This window comes from Schistocerca americana, chromosome X (assembly GCF_021461395.2).
Source record: "Schistocerca americana isolate TAMUIC-IGC-003095 chromosome X, iqSchAmer2.1, whole genome shotgun sequence".
NCBI classification, from domain to species: domain Eukaryota; kingdom Metazoa; phylum Arthropoda; class Insecta; order Orthoptera; family Acrididae; genus Schistocerca; species Schistocerca americana.
The window spans coordinates 792,640,771-792,662,249 of record NC_060130.1 but is presented as its reverse complement, the minus strand read 5'-3'; the positions used below and the strand labels follow the sequence as shown (position 1 = coordinate 792,662,249).

The 21,479-nt window shown below is 37.9% G+C and overlaps 1 protein-coding gene and 1 pseudogene across 1 annotated transcript in view; one reads left to right on the top strand and one right to left on the bottom strand.

Annotated features, from left to right (window-relative positions):
* The window catches only part of LOC124555420 (metalloendopeptidase OMA1, mitochondrial-like), a 100,941-nt gene that overhangs the window by 50,038 nt on the left and 29,424 nt on the right, over nucleotides 1-21,479 (bottom strand). The window lies entirely within an intron of this gene.
* Nucleotides 909-1,026, top strand: LOC124557139 (annotated as a pseudogene).

Sequence of the window (21,479 nt, the reverse complement as noted above, 5' to 3'; positions counted from 1 at the left end):
ACATCAAGCCTTGACTCTCATGACTTAAAAGACAGTGAGTTTGTCTTAATAAACAGTCAAAGAGCCGCATCCCTGTCCGGGATTGCTGAATGACACTCTATAATACTATAGGTTGCCTCCTAAGATGACCTGAAGAGTTTGGGATGGACAAGTCAGTGACATGATGGATCCCTTGTTTAATATGGTTACATCCATTCCTGGAAGCTGCCATGGTGGTCAAACACAGCCGGGTGGTGAAACAGCATCCAGTGAGCCCTGCTGACAATCTGTTTTGGTGGCTCTGTGCAAGCAATCCTCCATTCAGTATATGGATCCACAGTGGGAAGTGGTCACTGGAATGAAGGTGATCACTTGCTTCCCCATTGTGCTGTGTCTTCAATGTCTGGAGGGCAGAAAGAGAGGTCAGTGGTTGAGGACAATACAGTAGCAACCAAGAAATGAGTGGGAATCCCTGTGTTGAGGATTCACAGCTCCCAAGACATTGAGAGGTTCTCCAAAGTTCGTCCCCTGGGGGCTAGCATAGTTTGACCCCATAATACATTATGGGCACTGAAATCGCAAGGGAGTTGTGCAAGAACACCTGCAAGAGCCTCAGATCAATTGCATCCTGTGGAGGTACAACGGGGACTAGATAGTGATCTTCTGACACATATAAACAGCAGCAGTTACTGCTTGTAGGTCAGGAACCAAGAAGAGAGCAGATGAGTAGTGTGTGTTATTGATAAACACAGCAACCTCTCCCTTGATTCTTTCCCCAGTCATGTCATCCTTTCGATGGATGGTATAGCCCCACAGCACAGGGGCATTAGTGGTTGTAAAATGTATCTCCCGTAAATGTACCTGTGCCAGGAATTTCAGTTTCTCCACATGAGACATGAACCCATTTACGTTCCATTGTAGTATGGGAGGCCAACGGCCTTGCTGCAGTGATAACACCGGTTCACATCAGATCACCGAAGTTAAGCGCTGTCGGGCTGGGCTAGCACTTGGATGGGTGACCATCCAGCCTGCCGAGCGCTGTTGGCAAGCGGGGTGCACTCTGCCCTTCTGAGACAAATGGAGGAACTACTTGATTGAGAAGTAGCGGCTCTGGTCTCGGAACTCAGAAACTGACATACGGCCGGGAGAGCAGTGTGCTGACCACATGCCCCTCCATATCTGCATCCAGTGACGCCTCTGGGCTGAGGATAACACGGCGGCCTGTTGGTTACTGTTGGGCCCTCATGGCCTGTTCGGGAGGAGGTTTTTTTTTTCTTTTTTTTAGTATGGGAGCCATTTATCAAGGGGTTAGCACTTTCACTCTCTTTCTGTCAGAGAGGGGAGTGCATAGGGGGTGTTTGGTTGAGATGAGTGCCCTAGGCCAACATCACGCTCCATCAACTCCGAAGATGAATCATGGGAAATGTAAGAGAGAGCAACATCAAAACTGTCAGACTGCTTACCCTAAGTCTCCATCAGTGGCTCGGTCTTTGCCTTTGTCATCAATTCTTTACCTGTATAGACTTTGGAGCCACAACTATGGCCGTGGTGGCGGCACACTGGACAGTCAACCAGACTAAACCTTTGGAGGAGCAGAGAGCTCCACAATGCTGGCTACCACAGCCTTGTCTAATGTTCTGGGAGGAAGTGTAAGCTTTTAAGTAACTGAAGCAGCACAAGTGCACTGACAAACCTAAGTACCAGTGCTGACACTAACAACCTCCATTTGTATAGTAGCATCAGCCTTCTGAATAGGCTGTTTAACAACTGAAGCAAAGGAGGTAGTGAACATTGCTGCATGGCCTTATATATCTTCTTGGCCTTACCATAGGGAATCTGTCTTGTACTTGACCCCAGTATCTCCTGTTCTTCAAGGAAGACACAGCAGTCCCTACTCCAGACAGGGTACTCCAGACAGGGCTGGCATTAAAAAGGGTGCATTGGGTTTGGTATGTAGGGTTGCTCGGTTAATCAAATAAAACCTGCCCTAATATGTTCTGGGAGTTTTGTGCTATTAAAAGTGAGGATGAAAGAGTCAGATTTAATCAGATCCCTCCCATCTTTTCATAATGTTCTGCATGTCTACAATGTCTTCCTGGGCCCACTCAACTTTCAGGTCTTCTTTGGAGATGGCCACCAAGTCCCTCCATGTCACAATACCTTTACTGTAATTTAATGGGGTATGGAGCTCAGTCTCAATGGCATACTCTCTAAGGCTTTTGCAGCTTTCTGCAAGTTTCTCACTTATTGGGAACTTCAGGTTCCCACCAATAGCATCCCATTTCACAACTGCTTAACAGATTTTAATGTACACACAATGCCCTCTAAACCCTAATGAACGTAAAAACATCAGTCTTTGACACAGCTTCCCTCTTTCCTTTTAACTAATAAAAATACATTCTGACTAGTACTATGTAAAAATGCTAATTATCAACCAGGGATAGCTCAAGTTGAAAGTTATGGGTAGTTTTATACAAGGAAGAGTTCATTTGTTATTTGTTGTTGCTGTTCAACATACAGAATGATGGCACAAGAACACCTACAAAAATCCACTACATTGATTCATGCCAAGGAACCTTTTCTAATCTTCAAGGTGCAGCTCCTAGGATGCAGCTGACAACTCTGATCATCACATTCAAGGTGGTTGTTTAATGAGTGATTCCTGTGCAGAGTTTCCTGATTTTCCTGCTGTAAAATTATCTGTATTTAAAAGAAGCAAGACAGCAGACTTAAAGTTCCACTTTCAATAGGAAAAAAAGGACATCAGTATACCTGATTTCACATGATTCAAAACCATTGCATTTGCTTGAACTGAATTGTGGTTAGTTGAACTGAATTGAATTTTACTTGATCCTGTAGGATTACAATGGCTATTGTAAAAGGTATGGTAAATGTAAGTGTAATACAGGACAAGTCAAGAAACATAAAACCTCTGACATTACTGAGTGTAAGAAACAATATAAACAACTTTAATTTTGCAGATACACTCTTTTAAAGGTGTAGAATTCCTTTTCCACCAGAGAGTCTTTAGGTTTCTTTGGAACATTACTGCATGTATATTACCACACAAGTTTTCAAGGCTGACTTCTTAGCAGCTTGACAGTCGAGTACTGAGGTACTTTTCCATGAACTGTCAGTCACTGCGGTGTGCTTCGTATATTGTTATTTCTCCATGTGTTGTGGGTGTGTACACTGGCAGTTGTAATCCACTGTGAACCATCTTTTGGCATGTTTATTGTTGTTTTATACATGTAAAAAGATGTAAAAGTTAACATGAATAGATTTTTGAAGCTGTTCTGCATATTTCAGATGTCCTTCTACTTAGGATGATTCTAAATGCTTTTTATTGTAATGTGAACACACTTTTTGTTTCTTGAATGTTGGAGTTTCCACACACTGTCACTCCATATTACAGGTACAGTTCAGTTCAAACAATCGATGGTATACTGTGCACAGAAGCTGTCTGTCTGTATATTGTAACAGCTGCTTCATTACGAATATGGAAGAGCTGAATTTCTTACAAACAGAGATAATATGCTGTTTCCTACCAGCTCATTGTCCACAGTAATGCCTAAGAATCTAGTTGATTGTACTTCTTCCAAATTTGTATCATCAACCTCTAAATTCATGTGCACAGCCTTCATCTCTGAACACTGCATACATAGTCTTTACCAAATTTACAATCAGTTCATTTCCTGTGAATCATCAATTTGTGAAGTTTGCAGAAATATAATGCTCTTCTCTCCCATTAGTGTAATATCTTAGTTTTGTATAATTATCATTCACAGTTTTTATATACAGGGTGTACATAAAGTCTGTGAACACTTTCAATTATTTATTGCACAAGAACTAAACATTGTACAGATACTATAAATATGTCAATTTTTTTTCATGTATACTGCCACAGCATAGGTTGGTAATTTGCCAATAGTCAGCACTAGTTGCAAATCATGGCAAGTTCAGGTGCGGAGCGAGCTATCTGTGTGTTGCAGTTTCACAAAAACAAGTGTGCTACAGATGTTCAATGGATGTTTAGAACCAAGTATGGTAAGGAGCCACCAACAAGGAAGGTCATTTACCACTGGCACAACAAAATCATTACGATGGGTTGCTTGTGCCCGGCAAAGAGAAGCGGACGTCCCAATGTGAGTGAAGTGAATGTGGAGCACGTTCAAGAGACATTCATAAGGAGTCCAAAGAAATCGGTGCATTGTGCATCCTGAGAACTCAAAATGGCTCCAATGAGTGTGGAAAGTCTATGAAACCATTCAAATGGGAGCTAGTGCAGAAGCTCAATGATGACAACAAAGACAACCATTTTGAGTTTTGTTCGCAGTTGCAAAAACTGAATGAGGATGGCGATGGCATTATTGATAGCTTAATTTTTAGTGACGAAGCCACTTTTCACACTAATGGGAAAGTGAACAGGCATAATTGTCAAATCTGGGCACAAAGCAGCCACATGAATGCATTGAATTTGATTGTGATTCCCCAAAGGTAAATGTTTTTTGTGTCTTGTCATGGGCGAAAACTGTATGGGCCATTCTTCTTCAACAAGAGCACTGTCATTGGATATTCCTACTTGGACATGTTGCAACAATGGTTGATGCCTCAAATGCAATCAGACTTTCTGTTCATCTTTCAGCAGGATGGGGCTCTACCCCACTTTCATCGTAAAGTTCCTGGGTACCTAACACGGAGCTGCCGCATCAACTGATCGGCCATGCTACAGAAGGGGACAGCTGTTTCATGAAATGGCCTCCCCGATCACCATATTTCACTCCACGTGAGTTTTTTCTATGGGGACACATTAAAGATCAGATGTATGTATTGCCTCTACCATGCAATGCAGCAGAGCTCCAGGAGAGAATACAAGAAGCGATTGCCACAGTCAACGAGCCATGCTGGGATGGGTATGGCAAGAATTCAATTACTGTATTGACATCTGCTAGGTCACTCATGGTTCGCATATCAAATGTTTGTAAAAAAACTTCCAGAGTTTCTCTTCAAAATGCAATATGTATGACATCTGTACACTGTTTAGTTTTTGTGCAATACACAACTGAAAGAGTTCCCGAACTTTATGTGCAACCTGTATTTTGGTGTTGGTTAAGCATGTACACTTAAGGCACAGATTTCATATCACTTTCATCTCAGAAATGACTACTTTACACCTAACGCATTTTGGTGTAAACGCCATTGTGGATGAAATGTAAGTAACATTTTGTTATTACTTTCACATGGAATAACAATTCAGTTCAGAAGTAAATCCATTTCACTTAAAGGCACTGATGCCATAGATGCCTTGCATGTTCCTGAACACGTGGACTGAAATTCAGAGTAGGTTAATTACAATTTTCTAATCTACGACCATTTACAGTGATATCTTTCATCCACATTAGTGTCTGGTGTTAGTATATTGATGGTCATTACAATACTTCTGAAAAATAAATCAGCATTGTAATTACACACTGAAGACCCAAAGAAACTGGTACACCTGCCTAATATCGTGTAGGGTCCCCATGAGCACGCAGAAGTGCCACAACATGTTGTGACATGGAGTCGATTAATCTCTGAAGTAGTTCTGGAGGGAACTGACACCATGAATCCTGCAAGAGTGTCCATAAATCCATATGAATATAAGGGGGTGGAGATTTCTTCTGAACAGCACTTTGCAAGGCATCCCAAATATGCTCAATAATGTTCATGTCTGAAGTGTTTGGTGGACAGCGAGGTGTTTTAACTCAGAAGATTGTTCCTGGAGCCACTCTGTAGCAATTCTGGGTGTATGGGGTGTCACATTGTCCTGCTGGAATTGCCTACGTCCGTTGGAATGCACAATTGACATGAATGGATGCAGGTGATCAGACAGGATGCTTATGTACATGTCACCTGTCACAGTCATATCTAGACATATCAGGGGTCCCACATCACTCCAACTGCACACGACCTACACCATTACAGAGCCTCCACTAGCTTGAACAGTCTCCTGCTGACATGCAGGGTCCATAGATTCATGAGGTTGTCTCCATACCCGTACACGTCCACCTGCTCGACACAATTTGAAATGAGACTTGTCCGACCAGGCAACATGTTTGCAGTCATCAATAGTCCAATGTCGGTGTTGATGGGCCCAGGTGAGGCATAAACCTTTGTGTCATGTAGTCATCAAGGGTACATGAGTGGGCCTTCAGCTCCAAAACTCATATCGATGTTGTTTCAGTGAATGGTTCACATGCTGACACTTGTTGATGGCCCAGACCAGAAATCTGCAGAAATTTGCGGAAGGCTTGCGCTTCTGTCACACTGAACGATTCTCTTCAGTCTCTGTTGGTCCTGTTCTTGCAGGATCTTTTTCCAGCCACAGCCATGTCGGAGATTCGATGTTTTACTGGATTCCTGATATTCACGATACACTAGTGAAATGGTCATACGGCAAAATCCCCACTTCACTGCTACCTCAGAGATGTTGTGTCCCATTGCTCATGCGCCGACTACAAAACCACATTCAAACTCACTTAAATCTTGATAAAATGCCATTTCAGCAGTAGTAACCGATCTAACAACTGCGCCAGACACTTGTTGTCTTATATAGGCATTGTTGACCGCGCCGCCATCTTCTGCCTGTTTACATATCTCTGTATTTGAATATGCATGCCTATACCAGTTTCTTTGGTGCTTCAGTGTATAACAGGTTCAATTTCTTAATATTAGTTTCTCTTTTGATGCATCTAGGTCCCCAAAACTGCAAAACCATACCATTTTGTTTTGCATCATCATTATCGAGTGCCGACATCATAATGCTAAATGTTGCACTATACTGTGGTGGTGTAAAATGAAATTAACAGTGTATCAGCATCTATTTTTTACCGTGACTTAAACTGGAAAATAAAGTTTGTTTCCTCATTTAAGTTTTTTAATGCCCATCTTGACGTACAACCGTTTGCTATATAGTCCAGTCAAATTGCAGATATACCTTGCAAAAGGTGGGGTAGAAGAGAATATTTTTTCAACTCGTTCATATGGTTGCAAAGATTAGAAAACAAAGTTTTACCAACAAAATTTCGCTTGGGAAAACTTTCCTCAGTCAAAAAACTTGGAAAATTTCGGCCTTTTTTCAGTTTTTTTCAAAATATCTCAGTTTCATTTGCTCCAATCGCTTTAACGTCTATTTTCTTTTTTAAAGAGCACAAAATTCTCTACAAATTTGATTCTTTCCATTTTTTTCTACTCCCAATATCTAAGGCGCTACAGCGCCTCAAAAAATACCAATTTTTCAAATTTTGAGCATAGTGGCAAGATACCTTATTTTAGAACACTATTTTTTCTGTTTCTGTTTGTGTAGTATAAATACATTATACATCATGTTATATGTTGGAATTTACCACCTCATTTTCAGGTATTCAATTTCTCTGTATGCAACATGAGGATTGCTGGTCACCCAACTATTGTGATTCTTACATCACTACCTGAAGTTCACTATGGGCCACCTCAGCCCTGGTATTTGTAAAACTATAAATATAAAAATACATCATTAAAACACACACACACACACACACACACACACACACACACACACACACACACACACAAAATAATTTGTCTCAGGAAACTGAACTATTATTAGCTGCAATAGCCAACCTAATTAGGTAGGTAATTATTCTTGTGTATAAAAGCCACACAGTTGACATTAAAAATAAGTAGCTTTATTAAAATTAAAATGCATTGTCAGTTACTAAAAAATGTTGACAGTTCTGGGTGCGCAATACTTGTAATATCACACTTTAGCGCACTTGAGACAGATATGAGCATCACTTCCAACGTTTTGATGGGCCAGGTTCCTCAGTGTCACCAGAAATACCTTGAGTTACGGATTCAGGGTCTGTACATATAGTTGATCCCAGATTGACCTCTTCTTTAAACAGCGAGTCAGCCTCAGCAAGTTCGTTGATTTCGCCAGCGGTTTCGCCAGCATCCTCCATAACATCTTCTTCACTGTCTTCATATAAAAATTTTGCACGTTTTCACAGTTGACCCAAATACATTTCTTACAAATTGAAGAACATTTCAAACCCGCTTTTCTGCAGGATCACACTCTGCCACAGTTCAGCTTGCATGAGCATGAAACAATGTGAAGAAATGCTTCAGGTGCTGGATCTTGGCTCATTATAACGAGTATTGGACCGTGGTCACTGTGATTCCAGCCCCATTTCTCTGGAGGTTTCCAGTTTCCCATCCAACTTTGGACTTGTTCGTAAGTCCGCAACGAATGATGTTGTGCAGCATCTTGTGTAGGTGGCAACCGTGCAAGATTCAGTTTGCTTTTTGTGGCAGACTTGGCGAAAAGCTGGTACCGCAAATGGTCTAGTGTGTGGGAACTGCTGACACCTCCACTATACAATGCGATAGTAACTTGTTATCCTGCTGTTATTATTTCTACACGGGTAGCATGTGGTTTATTGAACGTGCAAAGGGCTGAGGTTAGGTGTTCATTTTCCACAACAATATTGCAGCACTTAATTTTTCCTTGACCAAAAAAAGCGGATGTTGTATCACATCCGCTAAAGGCGTAAGTGAACAGAATATATTCACTGTCAAACTTGTAAGCTGCAGTGGAAAACCACTTGTCTTCTGCATTTCTTCTTCCTGGCTTTAAGAAAAATAAGTTTTCAATGCCTTGCCCCAAACTGGTCATGAGCAAAAGCAGGTCAACATCTTCTCCTACAATGAGAACACTTCCAAAATCTTTGGTTCTTGAAATGGCAGATGTTACAATCATACCGTCAGCATCTTCTTGTGCCTGGAGCAATTCAATGCTGCACTCCAGAAATTCCTTTTTAAGAAGTGTGATCAAATGCATCTTGTTTCGTTCGTTGTACAAGAACTTGTCCTGAGGGACTTTGTTCACCATCACTGATTCAACCACAATGTCAACCAAAGAATGTTTTTTGGACCTACGAATCCTCTCAGCACTCTTTGTGCTACATTTGTCTCCCTCACATGGATATCCATCAAATACAATAGGAAATTGAGATACAAAATGACGTTGCAGGTAAGAATCATAGCTTTGGGCTATTGACTTTAATCAAACATTTCGAGTCCAAGTCACTTAGTGGATACGGTACCCTCCATCAATGACAAAAAAATTTACTCAGTCCACCTGACTTCACATCTTCCACTGGAACGAAGGCCAAAGAATAAATACGCTTTTGTCCGCTAAAGAACAATTCCTACATACTTTTTCTTATAACTGATCATTAACGTCAATCAACCGTAGAAAATGTACGGCGTATGCATGCAATCATATTATATATTGTAACACAAATAAACTTCATGCAATCCGACGTGAATGTGTTCGTAGTTACCGAATATGATGCTGTTTGTCCTGGCCCTGCAGCAGAGTGAGATGGTAAATTCCAATGAATAACATGATGAGTAATATGTTTATACTACACAAATAGAAACTGAAATAACAGTGTTCAAAAATTAGGTAATTAGCCACTTTGCTCGAATTTTGAAAAAAATGGTATTTTTTGACGTGCTGTAGTGCCTTAGATACTGGGAGTAGAAAAAATGGTAAGAATCAAATTTGTAGAGAATTTTGTGCTCTTTAAAAAAGAAAATAGACGTTAAAGCGATTGGAGCAAATGAAACTGAGATATTTTGAAAAAAACTGAAAAAAGGCCGAAATTTTCCAAGTTTTTTGACTGAGGAAAGTTTTCCCAAGAGAAATTTTGTTGGCAAAACTTCGTTTTATAACCTTTCCAACAATATGAACGAGTTAAAAAAATAAAATCTTCTACCCCACCTTTTGCAAGGTAAAGGCTTTTTTTCTGACAGTTTCACTGGACTAACAGTGTGACACCATTAACTATTTGTTATCACTTCACCACATTCTGTAATTCTGTACAGATAATCTATTGTCTTCTATTCTAGAGTAGAGTGCACACTGACTCAATACATTGTTTCGTTGATTCATGTGCATTTACATTCTAGTTTTTTAAATTTTAATTTGGTTTTGTTTTATTTCTTGGTTCATGGCAACAAGTACACCACGTCGATAACTGGTGTTCACATTTAAAACATTTCACATTTACATCAGCAGAATCATACAAGGCGTTATGTCAATGCTTCAAATGAAATTCATGCCTATGCTCCTGTAGCCATTGTCATCTAACAATTAGAAGGAAGTCAGAAGAATTCCAGTGCAAACAGAATTTCCCAGATTGTGTTTGAGCTATTGGCAGAGAGCATCGGTGAATTTTTTGCCTTGTCAACAGTGGCTCCCTGTTCTTCAATTATGAAGACTATTTCCCCAATTACAAATTAATTTTCACTCAATGTTCCACATTGCAGAAAAGAAGACACAATAGAACTTGGAATTAAATACAGGGTTACCTTAGGTAGTAAGGTGTTACCATCTATCTGTAAACTTATAAATTCTGGCAATCTGCCAGGAAGTTTCATTCTGGCAATTATTTGCCACGTGGTCTTGTAGGAGATAAGGTCTTTCAACTGAATGCAAATATGATGACATCCTTTACCCACCTAGCTACAATTGCTGACAATCAAAGTAATTTTAATGACCATCAATGTCACACTCAGAGTTCCTGAAACTTCATTTTATTCTGTTTAGGTTATTTCATGTAACTATTCTCCATTTCACTAATATACCATATAAACAGAGTGCACACAGTATTATTCTTAATTGACTTCTCTATGAATTCCACACATTCCTTCCAAGCCCTGTCTTTCATGTTTTAGTCTTTATACACTGGAGTGGCTACATCAAACATACAAGGAAACTTTGAGATCATTTAAACGAGTTTTTTGTTTTGACAACTGTTAATGACCCTATTTTAGTAGACATTTTCATTGACCAATATGGTAACAAGACTGTACTTTGTTCTGCAGCAGCGGCTCTCCTTCCCTCTCACAACAACGTGGCAGTACAGCTTGTCCAGCCCATCATTTACCACAGACACCTGACGCAATTAAGGAACCACTCAAAAGAGTTTTAACCTTTGTAGTACGCTGTGTCAGCTGCCACAACCGCTAGTCATATCATAAGAACAACTTTTTGTGATAGTATTATTAATAAGAAAAGTACACTCAGATTGAGTATTAATATACAAGTTTTAGTCTTTGCTATAGTCTGTTATAGTTTCCAATCTATCTACAAGTTATAATCTGGTATTTTTTACATCGATGTCTGTACAGCACACATTTAGACTCTTCAGTTGGTTCATGGAATTTGTTGTTGATACATATTTTATGATGAAAAACATCTATTGAGATGTCTTGTTGCTACATTTCTCTGGTTCCTATATTCTCTGGCCCAGCTATCGTCCAGCATGGCTGGTGTGCTGTTGAACTCTAGATCAATCTCCTCCTCCTTATGATTCATGATGTTAATCATTTCCTGATAGGGTCCTGTGGGAGGTAGCCAGTATTGCAACCTAAGGTCCTCAATGAAATAAGTTTCTTTCTTGAGTTCATACCTATGTCAGGGTAGTACTGTTTTTCCCACTCCCAATATCCATTTTGAGATCATCATCTCGGTTTTTTTCTGTTCTTATCATACTACTGAACTCAAATTTTTCCCATATAATCTCTATTCATTATGTTATGACTACTGCCACTGTCACTTTGAATAGTGTCATCACTGTGCTTGTTCATATATCGATCATGTTTGGGATATTGCACAAGGTTTTTGATGGCGGCTGCTGCTACTGCTGCTCTTTCCTGAACATGCGTACCAAAAGAAGATGCTGTTGCATCTAACGTAATTCACAGGTATTTATATATAATATATAATGTTCAAATTCATTTTTAAAATTTGTATTTCCCTACTATTTCTTGAGGTTCATAGTAGAAAGTTATACTAACTTTGGGTGATATTTTTCCGCCCTTCCTGAATATCGTTTGAACAGTCTTCTCTTTGTTCTTTGTTTACCTTTATGTCATTTTCCTTTGCCCAAATCTCTAGTCTTTGTAGTGCTTTCTGTACATACTCTCTTACTGCTGATCCTATCACCATGTCGTCTGCATACAAAATCGCTCCTGCTTTTGAGTCTTCCTCTGTTATATTTGTCACAACTGATGTATAGATGTTGAACAATGCTGCACTTGTAGGACTTCCTTGAAGATCTCCATTCATCTTTTCTCAGAGATTTCAACACTGTTGTTTATTTGGATCAGTTTTTGCTGAGGGCATGTCTGTATACCTCTCACTAGCGAGTCTCCATCTCTGGTTATTCCTTCTCTATTTACTAAGTCAAACAGTTTCTTGAGATCTATGAAAACTATGTAGTACTTTCCTCTTTGGTGCCTCAATGTGTCTTCTACCTGGTCCCTTAAGTATTTCACTGCCTGTATCGTGCTCTTGCCATTCATTAAGCCAAATTAGCATTCCAGGACATTTCCCTCGAATGTATCAAGTAGTCTTATGTTGAGTATTTTTGTAAATACACTGAAAGAGCATTTTCTAGCATGACTCCTTGGAACAGATCTGGGAATGCTCAGCCCCCTTACTCTTTATAGTTCTCTATGCTTTCAATGGAGTCTTTGAGATGTTTCATTATATGTTGCATGGACCCACCATTTTCTTGTTTCTTCTTTCTTTGATTGCTTTTATGAGTACAGCAGTCGTTTTTAATTCAAAGATGTATGTGGTCTCCATTGCTTCCATTTCATATACCTTGTCTATTTCCTGTTTGTTCAATATTTCCAGGAAATGTGTTTCTTATTTCTTCATATGGATTTCTTTTGTTGTGGGTGAGACTTTCTTCCTCACTGGTGTGAATGGGCCTGAATCTGCATCTAGTGATAATTTTCTTGCCTCTTCCTCAATATATTCTGCTCTTTTCCTTTTAATTGCAGATTTATACTTTCTTCTTTTTACTGCATACACAGTTAAATCTGCTTGTTGTGATAGAATATGAGATTACAGTTTTTTAGATTAACTAAGAGCAATTTCTCATAATAGAAATATATTGTTATGCTCTTGAGCCCTTAAAGGCACTCTTAAAAGTTTCATTTCGGACATGGGGGAAACATTCCTACATACTGCTTCACTTTGTTACAACTCTGTTATTTGAAATGAAACACTGATGAAGTATTGGAGGCATTTTGCAGCTTCTGTGTGTATTCTTCCCAGGCTGCTCAAAAACTTCCTAGATAAGGGAGATTTAATTACATCAAAAGACCGCAAGTCATTATAAAACTATAAATGAACTGCTAGTAAGATGAAGAAACGGCAAAGTAAGAGTAATTTTGTTCAAAACCAATAAGACCATAGAAGCAATTACCATAACGGCTATCCGTATCACCTCCTATCTCCAAGGATTCCCCCCAACGTCTGACAAAAGGACCATCAGAACTGTTGATCATGATTTTGATGAGCCTTAGCTGTTTTGTAGAGGGACCTCTCCTGAGTATTTCACTAGTGGCTTTTCATGTGAAGGCCCCTAGTTTCCAAGAAAATCGATGTGAAAGTTTTACGCATACTTCCTCCACCCTTAACGTTAGTCATGTTTTGACCCAGTGAGTGTAGTGCAATAGCTAAGATTCATGGTTACCACACTGGTGGTATGTGTTTAAACCCTGCTTGCATGTTTTGCCCACTTATTTCATTGTACAAAATATCATTAAAAATATATGTCAAGCAAAATTACTGAAAAATAGTCATTTTTTGCTGAGGCAATTTGATTAATAAATCAATCATTACAGCAAACTTTTGCCAATGTGTATTAGGTTTGTGGTTCACATTTAAAATTCTCAATGTTTGGACAGCTCCCAAGAGTTTTCAACAATATACGAAGTATTAGCAGCTGTGGAAGGCTCCCAGATACAAACGAAAGTACTCACTCCTCATTTTGACCTTGATTACGTAGCTGATACTAATCAAGCCTGCTACCAGCCTGGTCAACTTTCATGCAGTAACATTAGGTCATGTCAACTAAGAGAATATGCAAAAAAAAAGAAATGCCTAAAGTAGAGTTTAAAATATGCTACCTCAACATTCAGGGTATGGCAGATAAAAACTTAATAGTCAACGAATTTTCAAATGAAAATGTGGTAGATATTCTATGTTTAAGTGAACACTGGTGTAAAGAGGATGAGCTTGGATACAAAGTATTGGACGATTACACACTACTTAGTTGCTATTGCAGAAATCTGCACTTAAGTGGTGGGGTAGCAATATATGCAAAAACACCTCTTGCACCAAACTGTGGCAGGATAGATCTCAATACCCTTTGTGATGAAATGCATTTTGAAATATCAGGTCTAGTAACTGAGAGCTAATGGTAGTAGAAGTAGTAGTAGTGTACAGGTCACCTAGTGGTGACCTCCATATCTTTCTGCAGAAACTTGAGGAACTCTTAATGTACATATGTATACCGAAATGGAAAAAATACAATATTGTCATTGGAGGGGATATCAATTCAAGTTTTGATTATGTTAACTGCAAACCTACCAGAGGCTCATCCTATCTAGACAACATATTTACAAATATTAAGAGAACTTGTATGTCCACTGATGTAATTAGTTTCCCTTTCTCAGACCATGATGCAGTATATCTTAGTCTTAATAATTTAACTCCAGACTGCACCAAACCAGAATCTAAAATTTTGATTACTAGACCAGTGAGCAGAGATAGAATGGATAGGTTTAGATATGCCCTCACTTATTTCAGTTGGGACACATGTCTTATTAGGCTTCAACACTGTTCAGCTGATATTGTTTTCACCAAGTTTTTCTCCATATTTTTAAGTATATTTGAAAATAAGATCCCTCTGAAAAAATTTACAGTGATATTAGTAGTAATTACAAGAAAAGGAAAACGAAGGAATGGTACACTCCACAGTTAGGACAACTGAAAAATACTGTTATGCTGTATTCTAGTCTGTACAAAACCAGTATATCAGAACTGGATAAAGAACTGTATGCTAAAGCTAAATACACGTATAGGAAGGCAATAAATGAAGCAAAGAAACTGCATAACATAGTAAACATTGAAAAATCTAACATTAAATGCAAAAAGGCCTGGAGTGTAATAAACTCCATTGTACACACTTAACACAAAGAGGAAATCAACATTACCCCAGAAGAATTTAATAAATATTGCATTCAGTCCAATGAGGAAATCAGTAGCTCAATAAACAAACTCCCTGAAAATGCACTTGGTATTATGGACAGCTGCTTTGAAAAGCTTCCCCCAAGCACTTCACTTTCACAGAAGTGAGCCCAAATAATATCCTAAAAAAATTTCAAACCTTCAGTTACTGTTGATTACTATGATATGTCATGTAGTTTGTTGTAAGATGTTATTGATTGTGTGATTTATCATTTCACTTTTTGTATTAACAAATGCATAGTTGAAAATAAGTTCTCCGACATACTAATAATTTCTAGAGTTGTGCCCATATATAAAAAAGGTGAAAAGAACTGTCCCACTAGTTACGGACCTATATCCATAACACCAGTTTTTTCAAAAATTTTAGAAACAATTATGTATGAGCAAGTTAGTGTCTACTTGGGTAAACTAAATATAATTAGTGATAAACAGTTTGGATTTAGGAAAGATAAATCCACAATGGGTGCAATGGACTTCCTCGTAAAATTAGTCCTAGATGTGTTCTAGGCTAGGGACTATGACCAGGCTAAATTTTGTGACCTGAGCAGAGCCTTTGACTGTGTAGAGCATGACACTGTGCTGAATAAGCTACTTTTACTATGGTTTTGATGACAACAGCATAAATATGTTCAGATCTTTTCTAGAGAACCATCAACAAGTTGTGTGCATTGGTAGGGAGAAATCAAATCTGGTTAATGTTAGGTAGGGAGTGCCTCAAGGGTCAGTGCTTGGACCTTGACTGTTTATACTAATGATCAATGACCTGCCCTTATTCATAAATTCTCACACAATATTGTATGCTGATGACACAAGTTTTCTACATAAAAGCTCTGATCTAGGTACACTGAAACACTGACCGAAAATACCCTTGCTCAGTCTTCATTATGGTTCAAAGCTAATGGCTTCTTACTAAATGAAAACAAAACCCAGACACTTTACTTTAGCCTCAAAGAGATTCCTAACTACCAAGGATTAGAAACTGTTAAATTTTTAGGTGTTACTATTGACAATAAATTGACATAGGAACCACACATTAAAAATATATTGGTTAGGCTTTCAAGAGTTATTTACCTAATTAGAAATTTATAAAGACATGTTCCGAATGACTATGTGGATCAGCATATTTTGCCTTCTTCCAAAGCATCATCTCTTATGGAATCTTGCGGTTGGGTAGTAGCTGTCATGTAAATGACATTTTACTTTTACAGAAGAAAGTAATAAGAACAATAATGGATTCTGATAAAACAGAACATTGTAAACCTCTGTTTATTAAATTGCAGTGTCTTTCAGTAGTAAACTTATTCATCTACAATGTTTTACTGTACATTAGAAACAATGTCTCTAACTTTGTGTTGAGAAGTGATATTCATAGCCATAATACTAGAAACAGAACATCTGCAGATGTGCCATATAATAGATTATCAAAATCGCAGAACTCCTACCTAGTTCTTGGACTAAGGATGTTTAATAGACGAAGTGCTGACTTTAAAGAACTGCCTGTAAATATTTTTATGGCTAAATTATATAAGCTACTAGTGAACAATCCGTTTTACATCACTGATGAATTGTTTGAAGATGAAAATACTGTATTCTAATGTGTACCTATTTTATGTAAACCAATTTACATCAATATAGTAGTTTACGTAGAAATATATGTTCTTGACTTTGTCTATTGCTGTAATCAGCCAAATGACAATAAAATTATTATTATTATTATTATTATTATTATTATTATTATCATCGACACATAATAGATCCCTTGTGGAACAATGGGTGAAAACCGATTTGAGCTTAGTCATCCCATACAGTATAGTATAGCTTCATCAGGAAAGATATGCCCTTACCTTTTCTTATGTATGCAAAAACCATTTAGGAAATTTAGTCAGATTGTTCAACTGAAAGTTGACGAATTGACTCATAAATTAAAAAATTATGGAAGTTCATTAAAATGCAGCACAAAGAGTTTTTAAAAACTTTCATTCTTCCATACGTGGGACAAGAAATATTTGTTTCCTTACTGATTGGTGGGGAATGCAGATTGATCAGACATTTTACGATAAATCTTTGTACATGAAAGAAAAGCATGCAACTGTGCCATAAAAATTATCCCAGCCAAACATACTCCTTTTTGCACACCTGTGATATTTATTTCTACATGCAAGTTAAAATTTTTGTGACAAAATTCAAAATGCACCTGAACTTCCATTTCAAGGGAAGATGCCATAAAAATAAATACTTTAATTCTACACCAAGGTAGTGCACATGCTTTCACAGAAATACTCAAATAAGAGTGGTCCACATCAAAGTTGATCAGAAAGAACAATCTTTCTGTATTTAAATGAAATGTGATTTCTGAAAAATCCATGTGACTCAAAGCAGTAGCTTTCATCAAATGTGTGTGGTGCTCTACACATTTCTTCTACATCAAATACGGCTCGGAATTATGTTCTAGCATTCTAGTATAGCAAGGGATGCAATCGACACCAAGCAAGATTACCCTGTAATCTTTTCTGTAACAAATTGCATACACATCAAAAAATGTTTGCTGACTGATTTATTAATGAAATTTATATGGCAAAAGACTATTTTTCAATTAACCTGCATAACACACATTATTTAATGACATATTGTTCAACAGAAAACAAAAGCACACAAGTGGGATTTGAACACGTACTGTCAGCGTGGCACCCATGAAATTTAGATGTTGCACTATGGTCACCTGGTTAAAAAAACACGAAAGTTACAAAACTTCAACATCAATTTTCTCACACGAAGAGCCCCTGACCAGGTACTCCAGGCAGGTGTCTCTACAACATACTTACGATTCATTAAAATCTAAAATTAACGTATCTGATTCTACCCCTATAAGTGCTTGAACAGTTTTTTTGAACATAGCGAAGATTTATACTCTTCCAGTGTCTGATCAGTGTCTCTTCAAACATCAGTCCATTAAACAAATTATTTTTAAGGAAAGTTAACTTTTAGAAGAAAAATGATACTTCATTCTGCAATGATAAAACTTACTAGCAAAATAAAACTGTGATTCAGACTGGGATTTGAACCCTATTCACTATTTCCATGGTGACAAATGTTCTGCCAACTGTGTCATCAGAAAAAATTCAAAGCCTGTATCCAAGTTTCTGTTTGTCACTGCTTCTCCTCTACTTTTCCTGATTCTCTACCTTTCTCAAATAGCAGTTCTGGCAGAAAGGGCACTGCAGAAAATTTTCTACTTCCAGAAATTTTGATAATATTCTGGATTGTTAACTATGAAACTACCTGACAGTTTAATTTCTCGAAATATTCTTATCCCTGACTTTCAATCTTAATAACACATCTCTTGTGTCAGTCCATCGCACTGGAACTTATCTCCAAATGAAAAATCATTTCACTATGCTCTCACCAATGATAGTCATAGAAGAAACCACACTCAATTAGACCTCTGGAAGAGAAACTGCAACAAACAGCCCGCGTTTTTTAATGTAACACTCACTCGACTACTGAACAAGGACTGAATTACCTTCAATTTAGCAACTGAATTTCATTATGTGGCACAATTAAACTTGCAAACTGTATATATCCATTAAAAATGATGTGTATATATCTAGCACAAAACTAATTATCTTTTATTATTGTGTTTTAAAACTTGGTGTGCTGCAGTAATGTCTCGTGCACAATTAGCGATACAAAAGATCAAACATCAGGAAATAATCATTCTCTTTCATGTATATATGATAAGTGGATATGAGCAAACAGAATTTGATTTTATTTGATTCTCATTCACAAATCCTCATGTGATTTTGTTTGTTGGTCTTTTGGTGGAACTTGGAAATAACTTCACATACTCTGTTCCGGTGACATCCTTGGTGCGAACAGCACACAGTGCATGCATTTTCACAATATGTTATTTTTAAACACAAGCTACCTTTGTTTTTAAATTTAATATGCATCAGAGATAGGGCAGTTAGAACAGAAAATAAAGTAGCCAGTTCAAAAATATAGATGTCACATGTGCTTGTGGGATCCAAGAGATCCACAGCACAAAGTGTAGAACAAACAAAACTTTCAAAAAGACTGGCAGGAAATGTATGTTGTAGAACTCAGCATTTCAAAAAGGTGAGGTATAGAAAAAGATAAATTACTTGTTTCCTTCAGCTGGGAGCATAATTATGAGTGCAGAGCTCTGGAATATTAGAAATCCAAAACCAAAATTAAGAATAGTGAAAGACACTGAATTGGGACACAAGTGCTTGCCTCCTTTCTTCAGTTGATGATGTTCTTTGATAGTTGTGATCTGCTTTGCAACTATCCCCTCACGTTCTGGAATAAGGATAAGTAAGGATGATGTTGCAATTCAGTGAGAAGTGCAGTACCCCCAACTGTTCCAAGTTTGCATAAAAATTTGGATTCTTTTCCTACGGAATTCTGTTTGCTGATCACCAACAGCACTCTTGTCAAACAAAATAACACTATTTGAATCTCACAGTTTTGTATTGGAACTATGACCACTCTTGCAACCAATGAAACCTATGTGCTGATGATTTTAGCACCAAAGAAGTGATAATACAGTGTTCAAAGCTCTGCACTGTGAGCATAACTTCGTCAGTGATGAGATACTTTGTTTCAAAAGGTTTATGCTTGAAACTGACTCACAACAGAGCACACATATGCCAATTTGCATCAGTTAAAGAGTATTCCCTCAGGCAGAAACAATAGCTACATGCAAATAAACAGTATTTGGTTACATTTTGTGTGTATTCACAGGTACTGGCTCATTTTTGCTGGTTTTTAATCTTTCAGTAAATCATAAAGCTTACCTCAGTGTAAATAGCCCAGATTAAATTCCCCCAAAGTGATAAATACTTTTGTTATTGAACAAGAGTTGCATATTGATGGAGGGGTTAAAGGAGAATTTAATGTTAAAACAGAAGACTATGGCTATCAAAGGTTCTTGCAGAATCCAAGAGATCCACAGCACACATTGCACTGGTAGGGAATTTCCAAAGCACTCAAAGTTGCATCTGGAGATGTGAGGAAAAAAATAAATTCAATGTTTGCTTCTTTCTCATGGGAATGGAGTAAAGAGGGCATAAATAAGGAAATGGGTTCAATGAGGAATTGTACTGAAAGAACTGTCATAACTGTCTCCAGAGGCTAGGAAGCTAAGAACAGGTTCTTCAGCTGATATTACTCACCAACAGCATACATCATATGAAATAATCCTATGTAAATATTACAGTTCACAATTATGAGTAACACAAACATGGCACTAAACGAAATTCCAGGGCCAGTTCCATTGGTGGGAAATGAAAAAGGAGCAATATTAAGAGTTTGCATCCTTTGACACTTGCTCTCTCCTATCCTCTTTCATTTTCTCCAATGAAAACATCTGTTTACAGATACAAACAAACGGTAGTAAACAGTCAGTTTTTATGTGAATATCTGTTTACTTGTGTTTACTCTCATTTGCGCTGGTGTAAATGACACTTGTGATTAGAGAATATAGTCCATTTGGCGACAGACTGCACACGACAGATGAAGTAAAGTTGGTATGGTTGCTTCATTGATCTGCTATGACCAACCATACAACACAATTTTGTTTACATTTCTATGGTTATATCTCAGTTTTGCCACAGTTCTAAAAGCTGGAAACAGAACTGCTAGGAACCAGAGATTTTCTTTTGCCGAATAGACTACAGCAATGAACTAGGATGGACTGAAGTCGATTACTCATGGTAAAATTTTTAGTGTGATAAAGGGAATTTGTAGAACTGTGAATTGCAGACATCATAATTAACCTGAATAGGAGATTCAATTTAGAAAAAAGCAACATAACTGGCCAGAGTTGTACTTAAACCCAACAGGAGTTGAACCAGTGCCCCTGCCAACTGTTGAATCATCACGTCATATCCAAGACCACCTGTCAGAACACCAGGCAACCACCCAAAGGCCAATTCCATTATGCTTTCTGAAGATAAGGCATAAGATTCAAAACGTCTCATCCAAAGTCATGAAATAATAATGCTACAATGCAAGAATACCAAAAAATGTACAACTTCCTCCACTTCCATTATTCTTTTAGTGTACAAAATTTTCACTGAGGTCTTAATTCCATACAGTACTGTTACTGCAAACAATTCATCCATTATTGAGAAAGCTCTCCACCTCCTCCTCCTCCTCCTCCTCCCTAAAGGAAAACCCTGATGATCCTTTCTCCTATCAGCATCACTAACTTTCCTGAAGTGCCGAACGCCACAACTATCAGTCAATTTTCTATACATACTCACACCTCTCCTTCAGATCGCTTCTGACCAATCTCCACATTCTGCAAACTTCATAACAAAGTTTCAGCAATTCAGTC